This window comes from Melospiza melodia, chromosome 3, assembly GCF_035770615.1.
Source record: "Melospiza melodia melodia isolate bMelMel2 chromosome 3, bMelMel2.pri, whole genome shotgun sequence".
In the NCBI taxonomy this organism is placed as follows: Eukaryota; Metazoa; Chordata; class Aves; order Passeriformes; family Passerellidae; genus Melospiza; species Melospiza melodia.
Window position 1 is genome coordinate 1,541,241 of NC_086196.1, and position 16,260 is coordinate 1,557,500.

At 37.5% G+C, this 16,260-nt stretch overlaps 1 protein-coding gene across 3 annotated transcripts in view; it reads right to left on the bottom strand.

Moving 5' to 3' along the window:
- Positions 1-14,397: 14,397 nt before the first annotated feature.
- SYNCRIP (synaptotagmin binding cytoplasmic RNA interacting protein) overlaps positions 14,398-16,260 on the bottom strand; it is a 25,899-nt gene continuing 24,036 nt past the window's right edge. For all 3 annotated transcript variants that reach the window (XM_063150611.1, XM_063150610.1, XM_063150609.1), the window contains exon 12: positions 14,398-16,260. This exon is cut by the window's right edge. The gene's annotated coding sequence lies outside the window, so the exon portion shown is untranslated.

A 16,260-nucleotide genomic window follows, 5' to 3' on the forward strand; every position in this document is an offset into this window, starting at 1 on the left:
ACTGCAAATAGAAGGGCTCTGATGACAGCGAGCTTACCTCGTTATAAATACTCGGGTTCTGGACAACGAGGGGTTCCCGGCGCCAAGCGGCCAAAAAAGTGCTACGTCTGATTAAATGCTCTATATTTGGATGATGACTGAACTAAATCATTGAGTGACTGGAACACTAAAATCCTATAAACACCACTCAAAGCTTCGTATATTGGCTGTAAAGAAAAGGAACAGGGCAGGAAATGTAGTAAGATCCCACCTTAACATCAGTATTTAAGAGTAAGAAATTGAAAAGAGAGGAATGCTAGAATGTAGTTTATTGCCAGCGAGAAGAATTTAAAGCCAACTTCACACGAATAACACCTTCAGTTACAGTGTAAGCCACAAGCTTTCAAACCACTGGAGTGCTTTCTGTAGTTACACAGCCTTACCAAACTCAAGGCTCTGCTAACAAGACACGGCTGCTTGTGGGTGTATCAGTCCAATGGGCAAAACGAAACAACTTCTGGGAGCTCGTATCCATAGAGGGGATTCTAAGTGCAAGTACGAAGGAAGCCTGCTCAGAAAGAGACGCCCGCTTTTAGTTGTTTTGAGAAGTTGCTGCTGCCTTGTGTGTCCATTTGCACGAGCCCCGCGCAGGCACATTGGGCACACTGAAAAAGTGAGGGCACATGAAATACTGAAATACATCTGTTCAGGCGAGCCATGTTTACAAATCTTCACTGAGATCCCCTGCAACTACGCTGTTAAGAAAATACTGGTGTTTGGAGGGTGAGTCAGCATCTAGAAATCGAAATCCGAAAACAGCCCTCAGAATCTTTGCTTGGATGCTTTGTCAGTTTATGCAACACTTCCCTTGACCTCTCGAGTAGGTGAAACGCTGCAGCTCAACTTCAGTATGTTGACCTTTCTCAGAGTGCTTGGCAAAAGCCCAGGGTCAGCTTGAATTTCTTTAAGAGTCTCTGCACAGTATTATTTCATGTCAGTCCACATTTTCTAGAAGAAAAAACCAGGGTGCATTCACACAGCAAATCTCCGTACGGCCTATTCAGAGGAAATCAATTTTCCTAAGATGCATTTTTTTTGTTATCAGCTTACTTTATCCCCAGCTTTACTGCTGGTGATTTTTAGTCACTTATCTTGAAATGCTTTTAATAAGGAGTAACTTCTAAAAATCTGTAATTCTTACAATATTTCATGAGGATGCCACAGCATAGCATATCTATGACACAGGAAGTGACTTGCACAGCAAACCAACTTAAGTCAAACTTCTGCTTCCATTTGCATTCTCTCCTTCAGGTAAAGTTTCTTCAGTTTATAGCTTCATTGTTCAGAATTGTGTTTATTTACTGTAAAGTTGCCACATTCACATCTGGCACTAATTGTACCTCATTATCTTAGAAACTGTGCAATTTCCTTCACAGACTTTACATCTGCTGGGCAGACACAACAAACTGCTTTACCCCATCCTGCTCTGCTGGAGACAGCAGTGTTGGCATTGCCATCACCCTCTGTCACTACAGACAGACCCCTAGCTTGTTCTGAAAGACTAAGCAGATGTTTGTTTGTTTTTCAACAAAATAAAACTATAGAAGAACAAAAGGGAACTGCTGACAACATCAAGGTTTTCAAAATTCTTTGAGAAATAAGAACTTCATCCATTCCCTGGAAAGAGAAAGATTTGAATATCAAGGCTCTGAAGTAATGTGGCCAGGATTGGGTTATTCTGGATAGATTTTATTTTAGTATTTAAAATGTAAAAGGATCTTTCACTGATCCTACAAGTCATCTTGTGGAGTCAGTTCTCCCTGGTTTGGGGTTTAGGGTGTGTTTTCTTTGATGGCAGGACAAGCTTGCCTATTCTAGCATTTAAGAAGTATATTAGAGCAGATTTTCAACAACCTGAAATATAAAACTTCAATTCTTGGCTAAGTAACATCAGTTATTAGGCTGAGATTGTATTTACCAAAGTGCTTCTTTTTTTACCTTAAAAATGTTTTTTTAAAATAAGCCAGACAGCGAACTGTAATAAACAGATTCTCACCAGTTAATTGCATTTAATTTATTCTGCAAGGCTGCTTTTGCTCTTTTCAAGGCCTTACATAGTTCTCTCTTTCAAGGATACAGTTGTCAAGGCTAATTTACAATATCTAATCCTTCATATTTACTCAAAAGTAATGATTGTTATAATTATTCCTCACAAATCCCTGTTCATGTTGTGGGCCCTTTCCAAGAAGCTTAAAAAGAAGGCTTCATATTAACCTTTAACTACAAACATTTAGCAGAAAACTCTAGAGAACACTTATTTTTAATATTCAGCAAATAGCTAAGCTTAAGTAAAGAAGTGAAACTGAAGTTGGCCCGTCAGATTCCAAGAAAGGCAAGCATTAGTAGGCTCTTCGTACTTGACTTTCTCAGATTCAAAACTTAAAGAACATCCACCAGCAGTTACTGGTTTCCACCTGAGAAGATCCAGGAGTATGCAACAAATGTAAGGTGAAAACTGCCCTTTAGCACTACTTTCTGGGCTTTAAAAGAACACTGAAACTCCGGGGAAGTGACAGCTGACCATTTGCTGCACATCTCTGGTTTTGGTAGAATAATTACCAGCACTTTGAAAAGCAAAATTAGCTTTATTGTTATAAATACAGTTATATTCATTTGTCTGTTAACGAGTTAACAAACTGTTCATAGTCTAGATTTATGGCATTTGGAAGTCATATCCAATATCCACACCGACCCAGGCTTGCCAGCTGCATGGAAATGTGTGCTGCCTGTAGTTGTAGGGTCTTGTATTTGCTTCCTGCATCACATGCTGACCCTCAGTATGACCAGATTAAAGCAAACTGGATGAGAAAGTGATAACCTGGGCCCAGAAGCACCTGCTCGATACAGCAACAGGGACTTTGGGTTCCTGGATAAAATCCCTCACAAGTTTTCTTCTAGACAAATGGGAGAATTCACCTGCTGCAGTAAGGAGCAAAATGGCAGGTGGGAGGGAGAAATGGTTTAAGAAAAGATGTGTGAAACATTTTGTAAAAGATCACTGGTCTCCACATTTGCAGGGAATGACAGAGACAAGTTGTGTTGTTTGTTTAGAAGCAAATTTAGAAAGCAATTGAAATTAAGGGGAAAAGCTAAGAAGTTTCAATTATAACATACCATTAAAAATTAATCTTTTTTTAAAAGAGAATGTAAAATACAGTTCTGTTAGAAAACCTGAAATTACTTACTAAGCTGTGTTTAGGACTAAAAATACCAGGCAGAATAAAGACTTGCAGTGAAAAAAAAAGAAAGACAAGGAGACTGGAACAATGCTCTGCAGAGCAGGGGGGTGCTGAGGAGCACTGAGTGTGTTAGAATTTCACTGGGACAAGGTGCACTGGGAAGAAGAAAGAAAGCCAAAACAAAAAAACAGGTAATGTACTAGAGTCAGTTTTGCCTTGAAGAACTTTTAACTCTCAAGGAGAAAGTAAAATGATTCAGAGACAGACTGGTGTATAGAGTTGTTTTCTTCAACTTGTTAACATAGAAGGGAATTTTATGAAGAAATTCTTTCACAGACAAGACACTGGAGAGAATTTAGATATTAGAGATGAAAATAATTTGTTTGGTGGTAAACTGCTATTTATGGGACATTAAAAAAAAAGAAAATAGAGCAGTAAGTTGCAAGGTGTAGAAATTGACTACAACACAGTAAGAAAGAGAGGCCTGTAGGAATATGTACAAAAAAGAGGAGAACTAAATGTATACAGGTGACACTGGAAATTGTTAAAATAAATTATAATTATGATTTATGGTGATATTTGGCAAAGTTGTACTCCATAGAAATTTTATCTTCATTCACCTGAGAAAAAAACCAGGTTTTTGGATATGCACCTTAAGTATTTAGTGAAGTTGGAAAATTGGCTGTATGTGCAAAGGAAAGATCTGGAAAACCTAAATTCTTTGAAAAATGTAAGCTGATCAGAGAGGAATGAGGGAATGTCAAGTTGGATGTTAAGAATTTGTAAGAAAATGCTTGTGAAAGAACTAAGGAGCTGTACTCATGCAAACCATTAAAACAATGCCTGAGCACATTTCTAAGAGCTCAGTCAAAATGGAAATTAATCTGTTGACTTACTGTGGGGATAAAAAAAAAAACCTTGCCCTGGACACAAACTGTGAAAATAACTATGTCAGGTTCTGAAGGGAATTCCTGCTTACCAGCCATGGCCAGTGGGGAAAATTTTCAAGATGGGAGTTCAAGGATGAACTTGAGCCAGAATCCCTTGTTTTCAGCTGAATTAAAAAGCATCAAGATAATCCTGTTAGATGATGTGTTTCTGTTAAATAATTACAAACTGTTACAGCACCTACACCTCAGAACTATGGTGAGACTTGAAGAATTTAAAGCTAGTTAGGTTTTTTGTCATAGATACACACTGGACTCATGGAACTACTGTGTTGGATCAGCAAAAGTTCAGCTGGGTGAACATCCTGTTGATGATGGCTATCAGGGATACATACCTAGGAAAAAGCTGTAAAAGCATGGCAAGAATATAATAATAAGTTCCTGGAACTCTGATTCATAGTCTTGGGGATATCCTGAGAGAAAATTTATTTCCTAAGTTTCAAGTTGCTTTTGAAGAATGAGAAACTTTAACATCCATAAAAATCATGCAAGGAGTTCCACCCCTTGCACTTGTGTGAGTGAAGATACAGCTCTCCAAACATTAATGTGTTTATTAGAGATGGTGAAAAATCATTCCCTATTCAGCACAATTGCTGCTTATCATTTTACCAAAATGCTCTGGTCACCTGAGAAAACAATCTTTTCTAAAATTAAGATTCCTGCTCCAGTGACTTGTCCGTCACATAAGAGCATTTTTGTACCTTTTATCATCTTTGTTCTCCTTTTCCTTTTGCAATTTTATTATCTCCTCTGTTGTGTAGCAGTGAGTAGGGACAGGCTGCAACATAAGGAACAAAACTGTTAAGAAAATAGCATTCAAAATTATTTTTATTAGACCTAGTGCCTTCTTAAATAGTTTGATTTTTTTTGCCCTGCTTCTAGAGTATTTTAACATTTTTGTCAGTGAAGATTTATGATCCTTTTTCCTCATTTGGATACAACTCTCATTTCTGATGGATTTTTTTTCCACCTTAAAAGAAAAACGGTGAAAAAAAATCTCAACCTAAAGCCTTCACATATTCAGGAAATTCTAATCAAAAGGCAGAAGTCATTAAAAGTGGAAAAAAGACTAACTGTAACTACAGGTTGCTGCTGTAAGGCAGCTAGTATCCAAGAAAGCTTTCTGTGGATACTTAACATGAGCATGCAAACCCAGACCCAGAGATCTGCAAGATCAGGCTTCTTGTGGTGACTGGTGAGCTGCTATCCTGGAGCCCTCTGCTTTTAGCTCCTGTGGACACAGCAACAAATTCCTAGAGTGTTTTTGTCAGGTCAGAATTCCACAGAGATATTTTTAGTTCAAGCAACCGGTTTCTCTGACAACATGAAGTATGTAAAAACAGCATAGGTTAAAAGTTAAACGACATGAATTGTCACTTTGCAAAGGTTATTTTGCTTGCGTGCTTACGTCTTTCATCAGACACTTATAGGAACTGTTACAGAGCCAGTTGTATAACCAGGATATTGTTTTGTTTACCATTTGTTGGCTGAGGACACATGGAATCAATCTGGTATTTTCTTCCTTTTAAATGACATATGGGAAAAACTGAAATATTTACAGAATGGTTCAAGAGAACTTCACATAAAGGTTACATTTCCCTAGCAAGAATATTGAATATATGACAAAAAGCAAAAAAAAATCTGACTCTGTGCAAACAGGCAGAATGCACAAGGTGATACTACAAGAGCCCCTGGACAGAGGGCTGTTCCTCCTCATAGGTATGGATGAGTCCTAAGGCTTTTTGAAAACAGCTTTTTGGAGCACATGGGCAGCTTGCCCATGTCTTACCTATTGTGTAGTATACCTGGAGCATACAGCTCTGTGGTAGAGCTCCACTGCAAGAGGAATATGATTGTTTTAATGAGAGTTTGAGAAGTGGATCTCAGTACCATGCCTTCTGCAAGGCCAGGCTTCCTTACACTCATAACTGTTCAATTCTTACAGCTGATCAATGCTGTCTATCAAAGAGGTACCCAAGTTCCTGGAGGTATCCCAAGCTTTTTTGCCATCCAGATTGCTGGTATATCTGATAGAAAGGCATATATTATTACATAACACTTCCCCTCTAGCACTGGCAGAAGCAGATGGTCCCTCTGTGGGTCTACCAGCAGACAAGGAAAAGGCACAAACTGAAATCAAGAAGCAAGGACTATTTGAAAAACTTTGGTGAGTACTGCAAAACTCCACTGAAGTTTTGCTTTGCTTTTTATTTTCTGTTTTATTTAAGTAAACTAGCATTCTAGCTAGGAAAGCATTGGAGTTAATAAGGTCTGATACCATGTAGGGAACTATTATTACCACTCAGTATTTTTTCTGAAACTCAATAAATTGATTTGTGACTGAATTACTTGCTACTATATAAGCTACCTAGCTTACCTTTGTACAAAAGAATCACAAAACAAACTGCCTAAAACACCAGGCAGTAAATTTTTCTTCTTTCACAGAAACATATTTTAAAGTATATATTAATAAAGGAACATTTTAATATGAAAATCAGTTTACTATCCTTTCTATCAAACTTAAGAATAACACTTTCTTCCCCTTAAGACACTGTGAATCTTTCAGTCCAGTCTCAAGTTTGGATGTTCTCTGTAGGTAGTTTGTAGTATTTTCACCACCACCACCTCAGAAACTGCAAGTGAAGACTGAGGTCTTTGAGATTTCGAGATATGCTTAAACGTAGCTCCTAATGCAACACAAAGAACTTTGATGCTGCAGGTAGACCTCAAGTTAGGGTCACTGCAGTTCAGATGGAGGGAAGGTTTTTTTCCTGAAGAAAGTAGATTTTGCTTCAGAAGATAATCAAACCAGAAAGGATTATCTAATATCATCCAGGTTCCTAGCAGACCATATAATGTGGATGAGTAGAAAATTCTCCACTTACCACCATTCAGCTTAGATGCAGTAAATTGTACATTAAGTACTAAGCTGTAACTGTAGAGTGGTGTTTTGTCTACATCCAGTGTGTTTCTGGGATAGACTATGATCAAGAAACTTGGGAGTACCATCCAGTCTCAAATTCTGGAAAGCCCATGTATCTGATGAGTTCCTGGACCACTGCCCAGCTGTGTGCTCCCCTCTCCATTTTCCCCTTAGCTCTTAGGGCTGCAGAAGTAAAGCTACCCATGCAGTAATGACTAACTCTCCTTCCCCAAAGCCCAAGGACAAAAAGAACAGAGAAAGGACCAGACTGAAATCAGGTATTATCTGGAGGGGCAGCCTTGACAGTGAGAAGACATTAATTTAGTACAGTTAGTCCAAGGTGTCTTAATTCAAAGCTGCTCACCTGAGTTTCACCAAGAACTCAGACCAGGCACCTATTTCTGCAAGTTCCAAATTTCACATTACTTCTACCTTCAGGCACATGCCCTTTTCCCAGTCTTCAGAGATGCTGCTCACCATGCTCATACCTGCAGACAAAGTGACTTTTCCTGACTAAAAGCTCTCTATGAAAACAATCCTGTGTATTCTCAGTACTAAAGAACAACATACATTTATCCTCTTTCAACATTGATCCTCTTTTAACTCAGGAAGTAGAGACCGTTCTGGCAAACAACTTCCAAGTGTATTCTCCCCTACCACATTTCTTCTTCAGCCTCCTCCTACCTTCTGATGTGATACAGGCCTTAGCTTTAGGAAAAAAAAAATCCTTTTGTTCATTAAGGAAGTATAATTCCTTGAACTCAGACATGTAGCCTAGACTCAAGGAAACAGAACATCTTCAAACAAAGTTCAGCAACCTCATACTGGTTCTTAAGTCTTTGTCCCTTGGGATCCCAGAGATATGCTTCCAAGCACATACTGTTAATTTTAAGCACTTTGATTTCTGAGCAGCAACCACTTTCAGGGTAGAATACACCTATATTTGGGTTCCTTGCACTACCAAGTCTTTACTGAATTAATTATCAGCCACTTCTCCCTCGCAGGATGCTGAGCTTGTATTGCACTTTTCAAGAACAAATGTGACTCTGTACAAGGCACTGGTATACTTGGGAGCTCTTTGGGCCCATCCTAAACTTGAACACTGCAGAGGCTGCTGAATTGGCATTGATTCACCCCAGCTTTACAAGTGAAACACCTATTCTCACTTTGTGCCCTGCATTGAGACATTCAAATCAAGACTTCAAAAGCAAACTTTGCTAGGAACTTGCCATTTCCTCAAGCATCACTCAATTATGAGGCATCATCAGACCTTATTAAAAGTATTTCTCAACTACCCTACTTTTACCCACCCTCTAAGGGATTATTAAGAGCAGTGAATGGTAAATGTGTTATAGCACTGAAAGGAGATGGAAGAACTCCTTACCTACGTGGGGAAAGGTCTGTCTTTGGAATATGTGTATCAGATATTCAAGGCTGGCTCTTACTTCCCTCTAGACAAGGCCATTAGTTCATCACTTCCAAGCTGCAATTTTACAAACACCAGCTCTAGGACATCACTCACTTCTCTGAACAGGACATTTGAAATAGCAGCTTTAGGCATAGTAACAGAGTGATTTTTTTTTCTACAGAATTTCTATTTTGCTGTGTTTATAACCTCCTCTCTTACAGATACAATTTTCTTTTGAAATATGTGTCAAGATAAAGTGGCCCTGATGATTATAACAGCCAGGACTGGATATTCTTACCTTCTGACATATAGTCCAAGGGCCCTGTCTGCTTTTGACCTGGTGTTTCCATCTGGCCAAAATCCATCACCTGATATTCCCCTCTCATCACGCTGTGGCTGCGACATGGTGCCTGGCTAAAGAGTGTACCTACCTTCCAGGTTAGAGGCAGGGAAGATTCTACAAAGCTGTAACATAGTTAAATGAACTTGTTGTATGTTGTGGTTTGCCAGGTTACTTGCCTATTTTTATTTTAATCCCAGATTAGAAACTTGCCAGTAGTGTAGTTCAGGCAGATTTGATGGCTGTGTTTTGCCCACAGGGGGAGGACTTTTTCAAACTGTTTCATTTCTTTCCCTTTTCTCAGGGAGCAAATAATATGCTTTGTTAAGAGCTTTCCAAAATGGGGAATCAGTGATGATTGCGATGATGTGATCAGATGATGTGATCAGGCCAACCTGTTAAATACAAGGCAAACCCCTTGGTATTCCTCTGAGGAGGAACTCCCCAGATATCAACATTGCTTGAGAAAGAACAGAGGTATTTACACAAGACCCTGCAAGGTTTTCTTTTCAGAGACACTTTTTGCCCTTCCAGATGTCTAAGTCATGTCGTGTCTGCTCTTTCTTAACGTGAACATTAACCACAATTTTCGTTCATTTGTGAAACCTGAGATCTCTCTACATTACTTTTACCATGTGGCAGGAATGCAGGAATTCCAAGATTATCACATTCCAGCACCTCTTCCTAAACATCTTTCAGGATCAGAGGATACAGGTATTGGAGGGGGGTGTTTGTGTTTTGGTTTCTGTGGGTTGGTTGTGACTCCCCCCACTCGCCCCCCAGCAGTATATGCATTTTTGCTAACTACAGGTATTTTAAGATTGGCCCTCCTGTTAAACAGGTTCAGTTTTTCTCAACAGTCAAAAAATTATCTTGATTCTAAAATGCATGCCTTAAGTATGGGCTCTAACTACAGCCAGCCATCTGAACTTAAAACCAGAATTACTAAGTTATTCTATCTTGAACTGCATTAAGAATTTGAATCACACGTTTTAATCTTCATGTATTAAAAAAAAAGAAGGCTTCACAAGGGTTTAGAAACTTGTAATACACACTATGCATGACTGTCTCCTGTTCTTCCAGAGACTACAAAAATTGGAGTTGACCATCATCTACTTGCAGCTGTACTAATTATTGTAGCTCTTCTTTACTAGCTCCACAGTAAAACTCCAGGAGCATTTTAGCACTCTTCAATACATAATCTGCTTTAGCACAGGCCACCACTGAAAGCAGTTTGTGCACACTTTGTTGAGATGTGAGCACTACCTGTTCTATCTCAATGCCACCTGTACCTGCATGGAGGGTACACCTTCATGCACCTCAAACTCCATTACACACTGGCAGGCTTCACTTGCCAAAAAGCTTAGTTAGCAATGTTTTTTTACTATGCATCTGTATACTCCACTCATCACTCAATGAAAGCAGTACTATTTAGAAATATTACACTTGAGGCAATAAACTGTGAATGTTTATATACTGCCATTAAGAAAACAAAATTCTTTACTTGCTAGTGGAAACCTGTACTGATTTTAACAGTTAACCTAAGAAAACACCAATGAGCTCAAATTAACTTCTAGGGTCTAAGACTTACTGATCAGCTCAGGACATATGAGTATTAAGATCGTTTTCTTGGATAGAAACATGGCCACCTGAACAAACCAAACTTCAGGGTAGTGTAATATGAAGCATAAATGCAAACTGCCATTTATTACACCGTTCCCACTGTAAGGTCACCTCCATGCAAACCCAAGCTGAACACACCATACTAAATCCCATGGATTTAAGACCTTACAGATCCCTTCTTAAATAGAAGATCGATCTCACTGGAGTTATCCCCATAATGAATTGGGTTGTTTCCTGAGAGGTTGTGTTAATATTACAAGAAAATAGTGGAGCAAGGCACTGCTAATGCTTGAAGCCACCTAAGCCTTGTTATACCATCAGGTCTTCCAATGAGAGAAGTTATGACCTGTCCCTTTGGGCCTAGTCTTCTGGTAGCACGAAACCCACGTTTCTTCATCTGCAAATTCGGACAGATTTTAACAATACATATGCCAGCTTTCTTCAAAGCAGCTTTTAGGCATCTCACTAATTCAAAAGTAAGTGTAAATGTACAGTTCCTTTTGTAACTGTAGATAAGAAATACAGGACAGTTTCACTAGACTAGTTTAAGGCAGTTACCCACTGATCACTTCCCGGTGAAAGACATCGGTGACTGTCACTGAATGCTTGTCTTCTGCTACAAGTATCAACTTAAGCACACACACAAAACTCAGAATTCTGTTGAAAACTGTGGATTGGAAAAGGTCGGCTTATCAAAACAACTATTTGTACTAGAAGAAAAAACATTTAATTGCAACATCCAAAGGAAGTCTTTGACCACAATCTGAAACAGGAACAATCCTTTAATAGCCACTTCAGCTTTCCAGATGCAGGGACTATGTATTTTTATCTGTCATCTCAAATACTGTAATGTTAAATCATCCTTGAATTGTAACACACATCTGCATAATGAAAAGATTACCTATAATTTATTTTATGCTAGCTCTTAACAGTGTTTTGTAATACAGCTTCATTTTAAAGTATGCTGACATTGCTTCTTAAGCCCTGGTTTACTGATGGGGCATCTATAAATTTATCTTTGTCAAATTCCCAAGGAGGAAGCTTTTAATTCATTACACTTGGTAATAGTACGTAGTAGTTATTTTTAAATAACCATTATGAGTGACAGAATTAGGTACATTCCTCATCCCACTGAAGAGAAAAAAATCTGAAAACTGTTACTTTAGATGGTAGAACAATACCAAAAGCCTGACACTTGGAACCAGAAACTCAGGATCTGATACATTCCATTCTTGGCTCTCAATAGATGACTTGTGTTCGTGTAAAAACCTTTAAACTACTATGATTACTAACCCATTAATGTAAAAATAGATACTGAATTATCTATGAAGCATTTAAGACATTTTTAGATCTGAAATATTTAACACTAAGTGTCAGATTACACTTAACAGTCACTTGGCATTGGACACACTAAAATTAAGAATTAAAATGCACAACCTGGGTTAATCACTGCAGCTAAGGAATCAATTAAACAAGTGTACTGAAGTCGGATTTTAGGTACTGCAAGTAATTTAAGTACTAGAAAGTCTATTTTTACTTACCATTATCTTCTGTGCAGTCAAATGACATAGACTATTCTACTGGCTGTGCAGCAGAACTAAGAGTGCATTTCATAACTTCCTTAGTGCAAAGAAAACAAGGAATAAGATTCCATGTCTTTCCTACATGTTAGCAACCAAAGCAAGTACAATAACCGTGCACAGGGAACTGCCACCAGTAATCAGCCCAATGAATCACTCTCAGACTATGGGGAATTAGATTTTTTGACACTCCAAGTTTTACCTAAATGACTGTTTGAATACAAGTGTCAGCTTTAGAGTGGACACCAAACTTCATGAAAAATTACCTGAACTGAAACGTATTTTGTGATTCAAACATTAAATATTCAATCTGCATTTAAGTACCTGTTACCTACAAGTTAGAACTGCATTTTCAAGACTTCACAGATGCTTTTATCTTTCTACTTTTTAAAAAAAATATAAAGCTTCTACCAGGTACCTGGAAGTCTGACCATCTATAGAAGCTTTTGTGAAGATAGCTTTAAATAAATCATACAACCCAGTTTAGCCAGATGAGCTCAGCTGTGCAGCATCTGCTCAGGAGCTGGCCATTTAAAAATATGTATTTTGTGGAAAAACTAGTAACCAGTTATATATTGGCAAGAAAAAGTATAGTTACATGAGACAGTCACCCCTCTCCAGACTGCCAGTAAACTAACAATGTAGTCCTAGTGGCACTTTTCAACTCTCTTGTAACAATCTAGACAAAGGGGCATCTAAGCAGTGACTCTTTCCTCCCATGGATTTTTTAACATCAGGAAATTACACTTGCAAATTGTGACCAGATAACTGTGAAAATCAGGCTCCTGGAAAGATTTTAACATCAGAGCTTCTAGGAAGCATTGTTTATTTTTACTAGATGGCTGTAAAGTGACAGTAATTTATTCCTTCTCCCCCACTACCTGTATTAAGGATCAAGGAATCTTCAGCTTAACTTCCTCTTCTGTTGCCACATTCCATTTTCCTCTGACAGAGCAAATGGCAAAGTACAACCTGGTGTTTCCTATACCCAACTAATTCAACTATTAGCCTCAAACAAGAGATGTCATATGCTGGTGCTGCAGTTAATTCAGCAAGACACTCCATAAAGACAGACTTTTATGTCCATTAAGTCCAAACAGTCATAAAGTCAGGAATCATAAGATTCAGGGCATGAACACAGACTCAAGATTGCACTTGACCCACTTCAATTGTCCAAAAACTGTCGTGTCACATTCACCGCCTCGTTGCCCACTTCAAAACTTGCTACTCCATTTTAAGCAATTAGTATTTTCCACTAATATCTCACTAATGTGAGGGAATAACAGTCTTAATATTGTGCTGTGTATCAATTTAAACACACTCTTTTGTGAAAATGTTCTGTGTGTTTATGCCTATGTTGCCTTTCAGTTTTATTTCTCAGAAAAAAAAAAAAGCCTCCCCTCACTGGCATATGGAAGCACTAAAATAATTGCTAGGCTGAACAGGAAAGTTAAGCCTCTGAAGAATAATCAAAGGCACAAGGGAATAAAAAGTTGCAGCCACGTATAATATTTCTATCCTGAAGTTGGGAATCCTGCTTTTAGAGGACACTACATTTATTTTAGACTATGTCATACCCTTCACCCCCAACAAGAACAGAATTAGTATTCCTTATTTTAAATTTTAAAGACAGTATTTACATAAGAGTTGTACAACGCAGAAATTCAGAAACTGATCTCAGTATCTTATTGTAATAACAGCCTTCCTCCAACAGTATAAACACAAACTTAAGTTCTGGGTCACAACAAATCTCCTCTTTAAAAACTGGAAAGAAAAAAAAAGTACAGTTGCATGTCCTATATGAAACTTTTCAAAAAAAAATGAGTATTAAAACAGGAGTATAATTTAAAAAGCTGTGTATTGGAGTGTTTATAAACCAGAAGTGTTAAGCAGCAGCAGTTTCCGGTTTCTTATTAAATTCAACTAGACTTCAAATTTAGAAACATATTACAAACCAATGTGGAACTATACTACTTATGCACCTTTGCAGGTGTTTCAGTAAAGAAAGCCTCCTATGAGAATAACAGAGGCAGCACATTATATTAAGTCAAAACTTGCCTTCAACATGCCAAAAGAACGTGTCATATGTTCATTTGTCACCAAAGCACCCCCTAAGAGATGCATTATTGCTGTAGAACATTTCAAGTTTACCAACACCCAAGTGCAACAAACTGATGTTGTATATATGCACTTGCCCACTCTCACCAGTATTTCCACTTAATGTTTTTTTTTTGTTTAAACAATCAAATTTAAAGCTTTGAAAAATAACATTTTTTTGATTTTAGTTTTTTTTCCACAATATTAATCATCACATGCAATTTAGTTTTCTGATAATTTTTCTAAAAAACTGCACCAATATCAGAACAGTGCAAATCATATTTAATTGTAAAAGTTATAATGGCTTGAGTTCATAATTCGAGGGAACACTGTCAGGATCTTGGTATTTTGCTCACTCACCATTGCTTGCATTCCATTAAAAACTTTCCTGTCAATTTTGCTTTTTGTTTTTCTTTAAATAGTCATCCCCCATGCTTTTATCAGAGCTGAAATTAGGGATTTAATCCACAATTTCAACAAACATAGTGCCTTAGTTGCAATGTTTTCATGCACTTCCATCTACTGTTATGATTCCATAAACGCATTATCCCCCGCAACACGTTTCCAGACTAAGAACTAGTCACTAGCACTTGTGATCCAACAAGTGTTTTAAGTTTTTCAGCAATGGAGAGATTTCAAGATTAAGAAATCTGAGGACTTTCCCTCTCCTACAGCCCCCAGTGTTTCATTTCATAGCAAGTTCAAAATTGGTTTCCACATCTTGACAGTGTTCCTTATAAAACCGTATGACAGTAAAAGTGCCAGTAGGCATGGCAACCTCTTTGAAGGGAGCATTTAAACTCCTTGGCACTGGGAACGCCAGCACCAAGGATTACATTGAAATTCAAAATTATACTTAAGGCTACAATTAGAAAACTCACTTTCCATAAGCCTAATTTCTCTAAGTAGATTTCAAAATTCAGAAGCTAATGCAACTGCTAAGTTTTACGCTCGAATTTGAGGAAGAAATTTCTTTTCTTTAGCAAGGGCAGTATATGAAACTCTGGTAGCATTGACTACTCATTTCACCATCGTTCACTTACTTTGTCTTAAAGTTCAAAACTGGCAAGGCACATTTACATATTCCAATGAATACTTGACAATTTTTAATTACACTTTATGTCCCAGCTATCCCAGTAATTGACATACAACATACTAAAATGGTTTATTAAGATAACAAAAAAAAAAAAAAAATCAATTAATGTGAAAACATACAGGCTATTGGCAACCACTATTCTAAAAATTATGTAAATACAAGTAAACATACTGAAATGTGTGCGATTCTAAGTTTTTAACCAGAAGATCTCTGTACTAACACACATTTATATTAATGACACATAAAAAAAATAAAAACTTTATTACAAAAATAAGTTACACTCGCCTCCAGCTTACAGTATAAAACAATTTTATTTGCAGGAATGCAAAATGATTGTTTGCCATGAGCATTTTCAACATATGACATGTCTAATTTTGTTAAAATTTGCATTTACTGGGGGAACTGGTGTGTATAAAACCTTAATTAGGTATAAGCTTCAATTTTCATTGTGGTGCCTATGGGTATGTAGTATAACTGCAGTATCCCTTTGTGAAGGGTGTTAAGGGAACTCTTTATGCCAAGTCCAAAGTAAGTCATAATTTTATCTATCTTTTACCTATATGAAACTGGACTTGGCAAGGTTGTTTTTATTTCATCTTTTTTTAAGGGTTGTTCAATAGAGGATGCTTCACCACTGAACACTCACTGTCATCAAGGTGCTTTAGAAAATTAAAAACATAGCACAAATGATTGTACTCTACTCTACTCTACAGGTTATCATGATCTGCGTAAGAGAAATGGAAAGCTGATCCACATGTTTTTACAGTGATCAGCCATAAGAAATGCACTAATGAAAACATACCTTTTACCTAAAAAGCTAAACTACAGCCATATACTATTCTATGATTTATGAAAAACTTCAAAATATCCAAATGTCAGGCTTCACTGTACAGTTGTCAGTTTTAGTCTGACCTTTTATAAAGGGACACTGCAGTATTTAGTACAAGTTGCTGATGCACTTTTTTTGAACATCTGATGTCTTACAAAAGTAACATCTTGCTAAACTATTATACATCCAAATAACTACA